Source organism: Schistocerca serialis, unplaced genomic scaffold (assembly GCF_023864345.2).
Source record: "Schistocerca serialis cubense isolate TAMUIC-IGC-003099 unplaced genomic scaffold, iqSchSeri2.2 HiC_scaffold_167, whole genome shotgun sequence".
NCBI classification, from domain to species: domain Eukaryota; kingdom Metazoa; phylum Arthropoda; class Insecta; order Orthoptera; family Acrididae; genus Schistocerca; species Schistocerca serialis.
The window spans coordinates 102,501-107,500 of record NW_026047727.1 but is presented as its reverse complement, the minus strand read 5'-3'; the positions used below and the strand labels follow the sequence as shown (position 1 = coordinate 107,500).

At 50.9% G+C, this 5,000-nt stretch overlaps 1 non-coding gene across 1 annotated transcript in view; it reads right to left on the bottom strand.

Moving 5' to 3' along the window:
• The window catches only part of LOC126443644 (small subunit ribosomal RNA), a 1,909-nt gene extending 1,826 nt beyond the window's left edge, over positions 1-83 (bottom strand). Inside the window, exon 1 of the ribosomal RNA XR_007582073.1 lies at positions 1-83. This exon is cut by the window's left edge and continues 1,826 nt beyond it. This is a non-coding gene — a ribosomal RNA (small subunit ribosomal RNA).
• Between the last annotated feature and the right edge of the window lie 4,917 nt (positions 84-5,000).

Here is a 5,000-nt window from a genome sequence, read left to right as displayed (position 1 = left end):
TCACCTTAATGCGGCTTGTACTGAGACATGCATGGCTTAATCTTTGAGACAAGCATATGACTACTGGCAGGATCAACCAGGGAGCTGCGTCAACTAGAGCTGAGCAGCCGGCCGCCCGGGAGTGTGTCCCGGGGGCCCGCGCGAACACGCAAGCGTCCGCTCAATTATTCTGCAAACAGGAGGAGGCTGAGCTCCCCTGCACAACACACCTCGAAACCCTCTCAGGTCCCGGCGGCGCGCAGCGCCGTCCTAAGTACTTGGTCGGGTTCGAGAGAGGCGCAATCGCCCGGAGTTAGGCGAGTAGACGCTTTAGGTGCGACCACCCGTGCTCCCAACTGAGCTTGCCGCTGCCGACAGAGGCCCGGGAGCGTGCTGTCGTGGCATTGCCGGCGGGAGACAACACGCGCCACCTACGGTGACCGGCAGCTCCAACGCCAGCGCCACAGAAGGACAAAAGCCCCACTTGGGTGCCGAAGCGAACTCTCCCAGCACAGCGCACGCGCCAACACGTCCGCACAGCTGCGATACAAACCACCTGCGAGAACCGCTGGGGCGACCGAGCAGCAGACGGCGTCGCGGCGCCGAGCGCCGGGCGGCGGCGCATCCTCAGCGCACACAGTCCTCAATCGGACCAGCACACTGCAGATGGCCACCGCGCTTCGCACCGGGCCCGCGAGGACCTACTTTGGCCGCAAGGCGCCGCGAGCAGGGGGCGCCGGCGCGCAGCTGCGCCGCCTGCCGCGTCCGTCGGCCGGCGCGCCTGCCACTGGCCGCCCCCACCAGCCGGCTGTAGCGCGTGCGCCCACGCACCGCGCTGCCAGCACGCCGGGCGGCCCCCCCTCACCGGCCGGGGACGGTCCCACCCAGCCACCGCCGCGTATCGCCTCACACCCAGATCCCCTTTCGCGTTCGTGGGCATGGTGGGTCCCCTTTCACGTTCGTGGGCATGGTGGGTATCCCTGAAACAACCGGTTAATAGCTCGACCGATCGTCGCCAACACTGATTCACCTCTAGCGAGAACAACCGCACCACAACGGGTTACCTGTTGTTCATTTGCGTAACGTCACCAGCAAACGTAGACGTCCATCGCCATTTGCAACGAGTATTGCATGCCTGTGTCAGGTGTCACAACACACTACGTCTGCCCACATAGACGCAACAACATGTGCACGCCTCGAGAACACGTGGAAGGTAGCCCCCGTACGTATGCGGTGTCCATTGCGCGAACGACTGTCAGCCGGCCTCTGCAGGATGTCGCAGATGTGGAACGCGGTGCAACATGCTATCACGGTGTGTGAGAAGAGACGACTACGTCCGAATACACGCTCCACTACATCAACAGACTGCTCATGCTGATCGCCATCCAGGGCGTCCGTTCCTCCCACACGTCTGAATGGCGTACCACACTGCAATCCAGCTCTTATAGGGAGACGACACGTAGCTGCGTGCACAATATTTGGACTGTATGGTCTGCCGTTGCTAGGCGCAGTCGTCGTACGGTCACACATGTGCCACGATGTATCATTCAGTACATACGGACCAATGTGCAGTACAGTTTGTGGGTTTTGCGTACATCGGCGGACAGGTGACAGGCCGTACCACAACGTAGGCTGAGTACGTCGGCATGCGAAGGGCATTGAACATGCAAACTTCTCAACGACCAGCTTGCGAAGGCAGGGGGGAAGGGGGGGGGGCATGTACGTCCTGCTGCTATCCACATTACAGTGTATAGCAGGAGCATGTGGAAAGTCAGCAACACCTGCAAGGTGTTTAACATGACGCGATACACAGGGGACCGGGCAGTGCGAATAGCGAACTATATTGCGAGGGTTGCGGTTAGGCAACACTACACTAATTTAACGAGTTGCATAACAATTACAGAGCAGGTTCAGCGACAACGTGCGTCAGGTTAAGGCGCAATATAGGTTAGGTTGAGGCACAATATAGGTTAGGTTAAGGCACAACATGGGTTACGTTAAGGCACAAATTGGGTTACGTTAAGGCACAACATGGGTTACGTTAAGGCACAACATGGGTTACGTTAAGGCACAAATTAGGTTACGTTAAGGCACAAATTAGGTTACGTTAAGGCACAAATTAGGTTACGTTAAGGCACAAATTAGGTTACGTTAAGGCACAAATTAGGTTACGTTAAGGCACAAATTAGGTTACGTTAAGGCACAAATTAGGTTACGTTAAGGCACAAATTAGGTTACGTTAAGGCACAAATTAGGTTACGTTAAGGCACAAATTAGGTTACGTTAAGGCACAAATTAGGTTACGTTAAGGCACAAATTAGGTTACGTTAAGGCACAAATTAGGTTACGTTAAGGCACAAATTAGGTTACGTTAAGGCACAAATTAGGTTACGTTAAGGCACAAATTAGGTTACGTTAAGGCACAAATTAGGTTACGTTAAGGTACAATATGGGTTAGGTTAAGGTACAATATGGGTTAGGTTAAGGTACAATATGGGTTAGGTTAAGGTACAATATGGGTTAGGTTAAGGTACAATATGGGTTAGGTTAAGGCACAACGTAGGTTAGGTTAAGGCACAACGTAGGTTAGGTTAAGGCACAACATAGGTTAGGTTAAGGCACAACATAGGTTAGGTTAAGGCACAACATAGGTTAGGTTAAGGCACAACATAGGTTAGGTTAAGGCACAACATAGGTTAGGTTAAGGCACAACATAGGTTAGGTTAAGGCACAACATAGGTTAGGTTAAGGCACAACATAGGTTAGGTTAAGGCACAACATAGGTTAGGTTAAGGCACAACATAGGTTAGGTTAAGGCACAACATAGGTTAGGTTAAGGCACAACGTAGGTTAGGTTAAGGCACAACGTAGGTTAGGTTAAGGCACAACGTAGGTTAGGTTAAGGCACAACGTAGGTTAGGTTAAGGCACAACGTAGGTTAGGTTAAGGCACAACGTAGGTTAGGTTAAGGCACAACGTAGGTTAGGTTAAGGCACAACGTAGGTTAGGTTAAGGCACAACGTAGGTTAGGTTAAGGCACAACGTAGGTTAGGTTAAGGCACAACGTAGGTTAGGTTAAGGCACAACGTAGGTTAGGTTAAGGCACAACATAGGTTAGGTTAAGGCACAACATAGGTTAGGTTAAGGCACAACATAGGTTAGGTTAAGGCACAACATAGGTTAGGTTAAGGCACAACATAGGTTAGGTTAAGGCACAACATAGGTTAGGTTAAGGCACAACATAGGTTAGGTTAAGGCACAACATAGGTTAGGTTAAGGCACAACATAGGTTAGGTTAAGGCACAACATAGGTTAGGTTAAGGCACAACATAGGTTAGGTTAAGGCACAACATAGGTTAGGTTAAGGCACAACATAGGTTAGGTTAAGGCACAACGTAGGTTAGGTTAAGGCACAACGTAGGTTAGGTTAAGGCACAACGTAGGTTAGGTTAAGGCACAACGTAGGTTAGGTTAAGGCACAACGTAGGTTAGGTTAAGGCACAACGTAGGTTAGGTTAAGGCACAACGTAGGTTAGGTTAAGGCACAACGTAGGTTAGGTTAAGGTACAACGTAGGTTAGGTTAAGGTACAACGTAGGTTAGGTTAAGGTACAACGTAGGTTAGGTTAAGGTACAACGTAGGTTAGGTTAAGGTACAACGTAGGTTAGGTTAAGGTACAACGTAGGTTAGGTTAAGGTACAACGTAGGTTAGGTTAAGGTACAACGTAGGTTAGGTTAAGGTACAACGTAGGTTAGGTGAAGGCGCAATGTAGGTTAGGTTAAGGTACGATATACCTTAGGTTAAGGTACAATATCGCTTAGGTTAAGGTACAATATAGCTTAGGTTAAGGTACACGTTGTAGGGAAAGGTGTATTTTGGGGGGGGAGGGGGCGGCAGGTTCGTTGATAGTGATTATCGTAAGTGCATGCCTGCGGGATCATCCGATTTGTCACGTCAGGATGCACTTGTGGCTCATGACAGGCGGCGCTCCGATTCCAAGGTTGTGGCAGATCTGTGTCTTTCATTCCTGCCATTGTTTGTGTACTGTGACGGGAGGCAGTATTGTGATGTTGGGTGCACCCCTGTGTAGGACATGTGTGGGTGTTCGTGGCTTAGCTGAGCAATGGCGGATGTCGGAAGGGTGGGATATTCTGTTTTCTGGGTGGACCTCCCGGTCTGGTTATGATAGTGTGGATTGTGTAATGTGGCGGAGAGGATGCACCGGATGTTCTTCCATGCTGGTGGTTAGATATTGTGTGTGTGCCTGTTAGAGGCAGAGAGTAGTGTGTGATAGTGTCTGGCTGACGTGTGGTTCTCATTGTGTGCAGAGTCTTTCAGCATGTATAGGGACGGTTGTATATATTATCTGTATTCTGATGGCTCTGCATCTATTACTAATCAGTGCCGTGTATACGGTTACTCTGGTTCCAGTCGAAACTGTTCTATCTCTGTACATTAGTGACACTGCGGCTCCACTATGTTGCCGCCCCTGTCGGCCGTTTCCCCCAGTGTGTGGCTAATGATTATCAGCAATCAGTCTATTAGTCAATACCGGTAGTGTGACGACGTGAAATGTCCGGGATGGGGGAAGCTACACGCTTCCCGTGGGTCAGGGCCTAGAAAGACTCTTCCCACGCAGGAGGCTCGGACTGTCATTACTCTTCCGAGAAATATATTTGCCCAGCGTTTTTTGCGACTGCGAGTGCGACGCGTACGAGTACCGACATGGATGGGGCGCTTCCTAGCTGATCGCTCAGCATCGGAGAAATATATTTGCCCAACGTTTTTTGCGACTGCGAGTGCAACGCCCAAGGGTACCGACGTGGATGGGGCGCTTCCTAGCTGATCGCTCGGCATGGGAATCCGTACAGTGAGCAATGCGATCGCGTCTGTAGCTTGTACGTGGTACAGCTCGCAGCTCATGTATAGGGACAGCGGGAATGTCGCATATTGGACATAACTCTTCATGAAACGCAAGTTATAGGTGTGGATTGCACATTACGACTGCGGGAAACTTCCG